The following is an 11,168-nucleotide window of genomic DNA, read 5'->3' as shown; positions in this document are numbered from 1 at the left end:
AGGAAATATAAAATAAGGAATTAGCTCATAGGATTATGGAGGCAGAGAAATCCTACAATCTGCTATCTGTAAACTGGAGCCCAAGGAAAGCCAGTGGTATAGATTTGGTCCAAGCCCAAGGCCTGAAAATCAGGACAGCTGATAACAGTCTAAGTCTCAGGCTGAGTGCAGGAGAAAACCAATCCCACATACATACACTACTATGTATAAAATAGGGAACTAATGAGAATGTACTGTATAGCACAGGGAACTCTACTCGATGATCTGTGGTGACCTAATGGGAAGGAACTCTAGAAAAGAGTGGATATATGTATATGTATAACTGATTCAGTTTGCCATACAGCAGAAACTAACACAACATTGTAAAGCAACTATACTTCAAAAAAACAAAAAAAACAAACCAAACAAAAAAAACACCAACGTCCCAGCTTGAAGACAGGCAGAGAGAACAAATTCTCTCTTCTTCCACTTTCTTTTCTATTCAAACCCTCAATGGATTGGATGAGGGCCACCCACATTGGGTAGGACCCTGTGCTTTACTCAGGGTACTGATTCAAATGCTAATCTCCTCCAGAAAAGCCTCTCAGACACACCTGAAATAGTGTTTAACCAAATATTTGGGCTCCCTGGGACCCCATCAAGTTGACACTTAAAATTAACCAACACGTTCTCTGTCTCTTTAACCTGCTTTGTTTTCTTTGTAGCATTTATCACCATCTAATAGAGTAAAGCTGGATTTCTTTACTTATTTATCATCTGTCTCTCCAGCACTGGAATGTGTCATGAGAGCAGACCCTCAGTCTGTTACGTTTGCTGTTCAATTCCTGTGCCTAGAACCAGGCCTGGCACCTAGTAGGTGATCAAGAATTATCTGCAAAGTGAATGGATGAATCATGTAACTAACAAGTATACTAATCCAGGATGGTCTCCCAGAGCAGACCTCTGTTTTTTTCTATGAAAAAAAGAGAGAGAAAAAAAAACCCCAAAATCAAAAAAACCACGTTATACTGAATCTTTCCCAAAAGTTTAATGTCTGGGAAATACAAAAACAAACAAAAACAAAATATAAACAGTTGAACCAAAACCTCCCCCAAGCCCCCAGGGATTCCTCACAATACAGCCAACACGAGTCCTTTGAAATCTTACTCAGGAGATATGTGCTGTGGGAAGAAACGAGGAAGAAATAGCAGATTTCTCGGTTTTATTTTTATGACCAACTTGCTAGTTAACAGTGGGAGCAATCAATAAACTTTAATAGAAGGCTATTACTTTAGGGTTGTAGTAAACTGAAGAATAAAGAATAATAGCTTTTCAACCTTTTATCAGTCTGGGGAGCTCATTTAATATGCACGGGAAAATACATTATAATAATTTTTATAACTGTGCAGTCCAGACCTCTCTAAAGATTTTCCAGGAAGTAAGTCATGTGCAAAGAATCCAACCCAAATAGATGGTACAGAAACTGTGTGGCTACCGTGGGTGAGGGCAGCCCAGCTAATTCTATCAAGAATTGGATGTTTATATTAAAAACGCCACTGGGTTCTACACTGGCCGGAGCAGCTCACTGCTGACGTGTTAAACCAGTCTTCCTTAACAAAGTGGACGGATCAGTCCCATTTGGAATCATTGAGACTTGTAGACAAATAGACTCAAGCTTTAAGTATATAATTTTTAACCTCTTAGAAAGGTTGCATGATGTGTTATGAAACTATTTCTGTGCGGAGCTCAAATGTAAGGCTCCTCAAAGGAGCCCCATTAATCCTAATTTAATGTACATCTGGTCACCATTTGGAAGAGGAAATAGGCCAAGAACTGAAGAAACAACCTGTGTTCGTGCACAAAAAAAGGCTCTGAGTCCATGTCAAGGACCTTCGAGGCTCCTCCAGCCTCTCAGCTCTCTGAGCCCACAGGACTATTCCAGGTACAACCACGCCCTTTGACCCACCTGTCTCTTGTCTCCTTACTGACCATCCTGGCCTACTCTCCACTCTGCTGAGAAAGCGATTGCTGGGGTCTAGAACGAGCTCCCCAAATGAGTCACTTTTGTGTAAGGGTTATAAGGAGAGAAAGGCAATGGAGACCCTGCAGGTTTAAAAGAAACGACTGCCCCTCCCAAACCTAGCTAGAAAAATTTAAATTGGGGAATTGTCCCAGCAGAGAGTTATAACAGGAGATATATTTATCTGAATGGCCCCATCTCCGTGGCAGGGCAAACATCTAATTACCAAATATCTGTTCTTCCTCTTATTGTCCTGTGAATGACCCTCCTGTCCTTGGAAGCCCCAGGCCCCATCCCCTTCCTTAGCTCCGGTTGGCATATAAACCTCATTTTACCTTTCTGTCTCTGACTCTCTCATGTATGGGGGGTTCCTGTACATACAAAATTAAATTTGATTTTCTTTTATTAATCTGTGTTATGTCAATTTAATTCTTAGGTCAGCCGGGAGAACCTAGAAGGATAGAGGAAAGTTTCTTCCTCTCAATATGATCATTCTACACTGACAATCTTGCCTGTGTCTCCCCTGGGACTACCAAAGGTCCACAGAAGAAAGTTCAAGTTCAAGGCCCCAGGGAACAGGGCTGGGACTAGCGTGAGGCAAGGGAGGTATTCTCCTCAGTTGCAAAATTTAAGAGGGTGCAGAAAAACCCAGCCATCCAGATAAATAACATTTAACGCACTATGTTTGAAGTGAAACTTAATGCAAAAAAAAATCCATGATGAACAAAAAGATCAACATTTTAAATAAATATGGGATCAGGCCTGCTGGGCTCTATTGGAACCTGAGGCCAAAGGTAAAAAACGAGTACGACTGATCTCGTACATAAGGTCAAGTATGCTTTTGATCTTTTGTTTATCATGGACTTTGCATTCATTTTGAATCTTTAGACAATATTGCATTAAAATATTATTTATCTTAAGGACAGAGTTTCTCAAAGTCCCCTTAACAATTCTGCAGCCAGTGTGGGTGTCTGACTCATCCCGCCCCCGCAATCTTAGCCCTGCCAGAATTAGACCCTTTCGCCTCTGCAGTCCCACTGTCCTTTGTTTTGTTCCGTGACACCAGGGAGGTGGATTGTGGTGTGTGTCTCCTCTCTTACACTGGGAGGACGGCGCTATGATTTCAACTTGTGTTTGCATCTCCCAGGCCTCACCTAGTGCTCTAGGCACCGAGATATTGAACTAGAAGATGCAGGCTGCAGAGGGTGGCATTCGAAAACTTTTATGCTGCCCCATACCTGTCAAAGAGCCTCACAGCTATGCCTTCTCCACCCCCCTTCACCTTTCACACTGGACTGCTCAGTGTTTCTTGGTGTCACCCTGAAGCTCGAGACCTTTGCCGATCCTGTTTTCTGTCCCTGGATTTCCCTACGTTTTCTCCCCTGCCACCGTGCCAGGAAGAGGCTGCGTGCTGGTGACCCACAGCCTGGATGTACATCTGGATTCTTACCTCTTAGCAGGTGCATAGCCTTGGCAAGCTGTTCAGCCTCCTTGCACCTGAGTTTCCTCATCTGTAAAATAAGACAAGCGTAGTGCCTCCTGGAGAGGGCTTTTGAGGGTTCTATAAATTAATGACTATAAAGCCTTTAGAACCAAGCAGTGTGAAATAAACTAGAGAAACCAGCCAGGTATAGTGCAAGAGCTGGGCCGAGAAATAGTGGGTGTTCCCATGTCTGGGGCAACGAAAGACAATGCTTGGATACCCAGACCCAGGCAGAGTGCTTGTAAGGAAAACACTAGCTTCATAGACAAACTGTGGCATCCTGGGGGATAAATAAGTACCCTGTCCTCCTCTCTTTCTCTTGCTATGGTTCCTCTAACTGGATGCAGGACTGAAACCAAGAAGGACACTGTGGGGCTCCTGGGCATGGAAGCCTTTCTGTCCCCCATTTCTTGTTTGTAGGGAATAGACTACAGCCTCCATGACATTTCCTGAGTTCCAAAGGACAGATTCGAACAGTTGCTAATCAGGGAAGGGAGGGAATGCAGGGAAAAGGGAGGAGCCGCCAAGAAACAATGGTACAGACTTGGAGCAGGGTCCTGGTTCTGCCCCAAGGGGATACACAGTGATATCAATGAAAACCCCAAACAAACGGAAGATGTTAGCATTCTTCATTCCAGATGAAAGGAACCAGAGGCTCTGCCAGAAGACTTCCTGAGGCCTGATTAAAGGAACCACAGAAACTCATCAGATTAGCTGAGACCAGATTAAAGGAGTGCAGGTCCTGCACACACACTAATTTTATCAGCAACCCCACCCTTGAACCATTGCTGTAAAACTCCTCACCAAATCCTCCCGGGTTGGGGACACACAGTTCTGGTGTGCAGGAACCTGCTGTGTCCTCCTTTGCCTGGCAAAGAAATAAAGCTATTCTTTTCTACTGCACTCAAATCTCTGTCTCTGGGATTCAATTCGGCACTGGTGCACGGAAGCCGAGTTTTGGCATCAGGACCACAGGGCCAGGGGGCCCACTGAGGACATCCACGGAGCTCAGCCTGTGGGGCTCAGCACAGAGAAAAGAAGGCTGGTCAGCGGGCTCGGGGGCAATATTCCAATTAGGGTGGCATCTTCCTCTCCTGGGTGTGGGCACCGAATGAACCCAACTTCTTGCTGAACGTGATGTACTCTATACCGCTGTGCACGTGGCAGAAACTTCATCCTGCAAAGAGGCCGTGCCACCCTGCTTGCTCTGGGGTCTCCACAGCCTTCTCAGGTTTCTCTGTTTTTCTAGAGAAAAAAAAGAAAAAAAGAAACCTTGCTCACTGGGGCAGGTTTCCCCAAGCTCTCATGGTTCTGATGATAATAGGTTTGTGTATGCTGGTGAATTAGTCTGCACCCGTCCAACCATCTTTAGCTCACATTAATCACACCCTTTTACTCAAAACACTACAACTCTGATCTAAACCAATTAAGCCTATGCTGTTTAGACAAAGAGATTAATACAGCTCTGGAAAGCATAACCTTTGGCCATAGAGGTGTCTTAAGATAATGAGCTCGGTTCAGTGGGCTGGCTGTGTGGAGAGGTATGTTTTGGGAGAAGATATCTATTTGCAGATTCTAAATCAGCAGGAAAAGAAGTGCACGCCGGCAAACCATTTCTGGTTGTACACAGGCAAGTATAAAGGAGGTGATGGGAGCCCGATTTAGAGCCGATGGCTTGGAAATGCAGATCCTCTTTCCTTTGGAAAATCCAGCTGACTCTGACAAAGGAACAAAATATAAAATCCAGCAAAAGTAATTGCAGCTGTCATATGAGTCTCAAATATATAGCAGGTATGAAGCGTTGCTCGGTGTGTAATCCTTTCTGCTCTCATGGGAATGGATGGAGGACTTCACAGTGTATGTGTGTGTGTGTGTGTGTGTGTGTGTGTGTGTGTGTGTATGTGTGTGTATGTGTGTGTGTATATGTGTGTGTATGTGTGTGTATGTCTGTGTGTATGTCTGTGTATATGTGTGTGTATGTGTGTGTATATGTGTGTGTATGTGTGTGTATATGTGTGTATGTGTGTGTGTGTGTGTGTGTGTGTGTGTGTGTAGGAAGGAGCACTGGAGTAGGAATCCCATGTGTGGAGGTGGGTTTGGGGTTGAATCCTTGAGAGTTGGTACAGGCTACCGGTCTTGGTAGATGCTGAGGATTGACGGAGAAGTAGAGCCTGGTCCCTGCCTTCAAAGTGCATGCCATCCAGTAGGGGACAGGGACCCACGAACAAAAACATCAAGAGTGAGGCTGTGGAGAGGTGAACATGAGGTGTCTGGGAGCCCAAGTTCGGGAAACTGAGTCCACAGGTGGCCAAAGCCTCTGAGATCAAGTAACTCTGCATTGAATCTTCAAAGATACGGAAGTCTCCTGGCTGGAAAGTGTCAGAAGGATTCTAGGCAGGTAGAGAGAGCTGTGGAAGCAAAGGTCTGAAACAGCAAGAAAGGCGTTTGCCATACCTCTGAGCCCCTGGAGCGTGAAGTGTGAGGTTGGGGGAGGATGAAGGTAACACTGGTGAGGCCAGAGCATCCGGGACCATGGTTCCTAAATTAGGATGCTTGGAGATTATTTTCTAAACAATGGAAATAAAAGGAATTTAAGCGTAAGACTCAGTCTGCTCTATTTCTGGAAGGTCACCTTGGTCACACACCCCGTTGGCAGTGAAGCCCTAATCAAGTTATTTCACTTATCTGACCTCAGATTTCCCATTAGTGAAATAGGTATTTGACACTACGGTTTCTGAGGTCCTTATAAGCATGTATTAACCATGCCTTTTTCTTCTTCTTCTTTTTTTTTTTTTTTTTTTTTTTGCGGTACGCGGGCCTCTCACTGTTGTGACCTCTCCTGTTGTGGAGCACAGGCTCCGGACGCGCAGGCTCAGCGGCCATGGCTCACAGGACTAGCCGCTCCGTGGCATGTGGGATCTTCCCGGACCGGGGCACGAACCCGTGTCCCCTGCATCGGCAGGCAGACTCTCAACTCTGTGCCACCAGGGAAGCCCTCTTCTTTATGTTTGATGCTTTGATATGTTGGGGCCTGAGGATACTGCAGGAACTGCCCCTCCCAGGGCTGGCTAATTCCTAGAGATGACCTTTCATATGCAAACCAACCAACCCAGAATACCACCCCAAGCACCTCCTCTATTGGTCCTCACACTCCAGGCCACTATTCCCCTGCCCCAGTCACCCCAGGGCCAGGGACCAGCCAACTAGGGGCAGCCCCTAGGCCCCAGAGCCTACTGAAATTATTCAAACTAGCCCATCCAAAACCTGCTCACCCTGTCACCGTTCCTTCTGTGAAACCACAACGAAAGCTCACTTTCTTCACCCCACTCCCAGCCTCCTGACTTTGGTACTTCCCAGGGGGGTCCCACCATGGAGTGGGGTGCGCCCTCCTCCCGGAATCTGTGAGCATAACAAGCTCTCTTTCAATGACAATTGTTTCCTGGTCTGTTGGCCTAAAATAAATCATAAATAAATAAATAACAATAAAACCTAGATTTTAAAATGATAAATAATAAAAAAACTAATAAAATAATTAAACCTAGATTCTAAAATACAGCAGGATTCTTTTTTTTTTTTTTGTTCTTTTAATTCATTCATTTATTCATTCGTTCAACAAAAGCTTACTGAGTAATAACCAAGTGGCAAGAAAACCATGCCAGGTTATAGACGATCTAGAGGAGAATTAGACACCAGTTTTTTCCCCTAAGAATTCATTAACTAATAATAATAAACATTATGGAGTACTTCCATGAACTTTCCTATATAAAATACAACAGGATTCTTTTTTTTTTTTTTTTTTGCGGTACACGGGCCTCTCACTGCTGTGGCCTCTCCCGTTGCGGAGCACAGGCTCCGGACGCGCAGGGTTAGCGGCCACGGCTCACGGGCCCAGCCGCTCCGCGGCATGTGGGATCTTCCCGGCCCTCAACCACTGCGCCACCAGGGAAGCCCTACAGCAGGATTCTTGAATGGTGAGGACAAGCTGGGGTCCTGGCCAAGCCAGGTCCCAGTAGAGGGGTGTGTGCGTTTCCGGTTTCCGATTTCCACAGAGGCCCCCTGTGTACTAGCGGTAGCCTTGTGTCAAGTCATTTCAGTTCTTTGAACCTCAGTGTTCTCATTTACAAAGGCCGCATATTGGGCTAAATGTTGGCTGAGTTTTCCAGATTTGAGATTCTGTGACAGTAGAGTTACTCTCTGGGGGATCTGAGCCGAATCTGTGCCTCAAGTTTGCCAGGTGTCAGCCAGGCCTAAATTCCCCCATTCTGTCCCTCCTGGTCCTACGCACACAGAGTGGGAGAAACTACCTGAAGTGCTTCATAAACTGTCAAGTGTGGTTCTGCCGGTGGCCTGCTATTAGCCTTATTGTGGAGGATGAACTGGTACCCCGGCTGTAGGTGTGTGAGACACTTAGGGCAGTGGTATATGATTTAGCAAATTATCTCTTCCGTGTGCTAAAGTGTCCGCCAGGAGTTTGCTCGCTGCAGGATCAGGGAACACTAAGGCCTCGCTGTATTCAATAACAGTGGCTTAATTATCATGATTATCTCGCGTTTGTATAACGTCTTTAGTTTCAGGATCTCAAAGTACTTTATAAACATTCAGCCTCCTGGTCCCCCAGGGGAGACATTAAATTGATGCAGAGTTTGCAGGTCTCTCCTCTTCCTGGCTCGGAAGTGGTTTCCTCCCATCCAGGTGAGGAGAAGAGGGAATCTTTGCATCCGTTGTTGTGTACATTTGACCTGAGAGGCTTAGGTTTTGTGGGTTATGGGCCAAGGTGAAAAGACTGAGCCTGGAAATAACCATGGATGGAGAGTGGACCAGACCCTGCACCTGTATTAGATTCTGTCACAGCAGTACGTACCCCCCACTTCACAGATGGAAACTGTGGCTCAGAGAGGTTGAGTTGCATACCCAAGGTCACACAGCCTGTGAGAGGTAGACACACCTAGGTGGGACCCAGATCTGTAGGTCTCGCGAAAACCAAAATTGCCATTCTTTGCACTGAACTTGCTATTCCCCTCTCTCGCCGCCATGTGAGGACACAGCAAGAAGGCCGCTGTCTATAAGCCAGGAAGAGAGTTCGCACCAGAGCCCAGCCGCACCCGCCCTCTAATCTTGATCTTCCAGCTTCCGGGACTGTGAGAAAATAAATACCTTTCATTTAAGCCACCCAGTCTATGATATTTTGTTATGGCAGCTGGAGCTGACTAAGACAGAAGCTGTGTAGAGCCTTTTCACATGCACAGTTTCTTTTGCTTCTCAAAAACGCCCTGTGTTGCAGGCAGTTTTACCTGAGTTCACTGAGGCTCAGACAAGGGGCGTGGCTTGGCAAAGTCACACAACCAGTGGGTGGAGAACTCTCAGGAATATCTTTCGTTTTTGAATAGCCATGCCCAGCTCAGGCCAACAGATAAACCTTGGGCATGTGAAGAGCCCTTGGTCATCCAGAAAGCGTAGCTCACCAGGATGGAGGACCCCACTGAATTATCCCAGCCCTGCAGCCTGGAGGAGGGGAGTCCTTGCATAAGTCAGTCACACTCTCTGAGCCTCAGTGTTTTCATTTGTAAAATATAGGCAATACCAGTGACTCACAGGGCAGTACAGAAGCCTGGGGAGGCCAGCATCCATTCACTAGAAGGAAATTAAAAACCTGTTGAATGAATGGGTGAATAGATGGATGGGTTAGGATGGTCTTTCTCTTCATGGGCAGCCAAGTTGTTAATAATTTGGACTCCTTTCTATACAAATAGCTATTTTTGTCATTTTCGTCTTTTTTTTTTCAGAGGAAATGGACCTTATTGGTGATTTATATTTTGATAGCCTTATAGGGATTTTCTGAATTGCTGGAGGGCTGGAGGGGTCCATGAACTTCAGGTGTCTTTTAGCACTAACACTATATTTTTTTTAAATTTTGATCCTATGGTCTACTTCTGAGACTAACGATTTGCTTTTTAGCTTAACTGTATTTATCGATTTGCTCTAAAGACATGATCGTTGTAAGCAGCTTCCATCTGGAGGAGCTGTGAATTCGGAACTCAAGTCTTTGGAAAATACATCCATGTGGCCTCTGTGCTGGGAGGTGTCACATGCGCGTTTGTAAATATCACATCTTCATCAACATCCATTTGGTGTCATCCTGGTTTAAGTTAGAGGAGGATTCCATCAGCAAAGTGATTAGCTCCAGGGGGCAGAATTCCTTCCAGTGAATGAATACTGTTTTTCCCATTTGATACATCTCCAAATTGATGTTTCCATCTCATTGTTTTTGTATTTGTTTTTTAACTTTATCTAAAGATTTCTTTAAAATGAGAATTATTTAACAAAAGGAAAACTCCAACCACTCTCTTATGTAAAGCTAATATGACAATGCAAGTGTCAACAAGGGGGCAAGATCCGTCTCAGGGAAATCTTGAAACCTCTAAGTGGAATTTGCATAAAATAGTTCTGGTATTATTATTCACTATTCTTTCCATGACAGATATGTCAGGGCCTTGAAACCTAAAAGAACAATTATGCTATTGTATCTCTCGGAGGATTCAAGGGGTGTGTCTTTGGTGGAAAAAGTGCTATTAGAGCTTTGAAAGCAGTTAAAAGACAGCCCAAGGGACTCTTTAGCTAGTCATTTTATAAAGAATGCCTCAGCTTTAAGTGTCTTAAAATACGTTTATTCAACTCTTACTTTCGGCTTTAAAAAAAAAACCTACTAATAATTAATGGCTCTAGTTTTTTTTAACATTTGCATTAGCTATAAATAAAAACTCTCGATGAAGTCATTGTTGATTAAGTTAAACTCTAATTCTTATGTGATGGGACCCCTATCTTTGACAAGCTTGCGACGGATTACCTGTAAATTTGTTTTGTTTTTTTTTTTTAATTTACCTAACATTGCAGAAGCCATTGTCTTTGCCAATTATGGACCAAACCGGAAACTCATCAGGAAATCCTTCCCTTGCACAAGCTGGCTTAATGTAACATGTCTGCACATTAAACACCGAAGCATTGATAAGGCAGGTCTCATTGCAGCTGGATGTGGGTGCGGTAGGCGGTGATCCGACTTTAATTTCCTCTGAAACTTGCTGATTACGTTATTCTCCGGTTCGGCTGGGCTTCACTGAGAAAAGGCATGCCAACTTTTGATGGGAATAGTTTTGAAATTCAAGAAAGACACAGAGAAGCACAAAAATACCCCTGTCACATTGGATGATAAGTTGGTATGGAAAATGAAGGAGCTGGGAAAATTTCAGTCAAAATGCTGCAAAGACAGTGGGGTCAGGGGAGTTTTTGTTCAAAGGTACAAGAACTAATATGCACAGGCGTGGATGGGTGATCTGTGTTTTTAACAAGCTGTAACGTGGTGCTCATTTCACACACTTCCTAAAATCAAAAGACAATATACGTTTATTTTTGTTCACACATTCTTTCACTTTGTATTTATTTGCAGCTGGGAGCATCCCTTGAAACCATAGTTTGACTTGTTATTTTATGGATGAGCAAAGGGAGTTTCAGAGTGGGGAAAACTCAGTCCAATCATTCCATCACAAAGGGAGGAAGAGAACTGTATCTTCCAGAGTTGCAGAATTCTGGCTGGCACACGGGCACCTTAAATAAAGATCACATTTCCCGTCATCTCATGCAGCCATGGGTGCCCTTGGGATAAGGTTCCTGACTCCATGGAGTACCATGCCC

The sequence above is a fragment of the Stenella coeruleoalba genome (assembly GCF_951394435.1).
Source record: "Stenella coeruleoalba genome assembly, chromosome: 2".
In the NCBI taxonomy this organism is placed as follows: domain Eukaryota; kingdom Metazoa; phylum Chordata; class Mammalia; order Artiodactyla; family Delphinidae; genus Stenella; species Stenella coeruleoalba.
The sequence above is the reverse complement of the archived record's forward strand: the minus strand, read 5'-3'. Positions refer to the sequence as shown.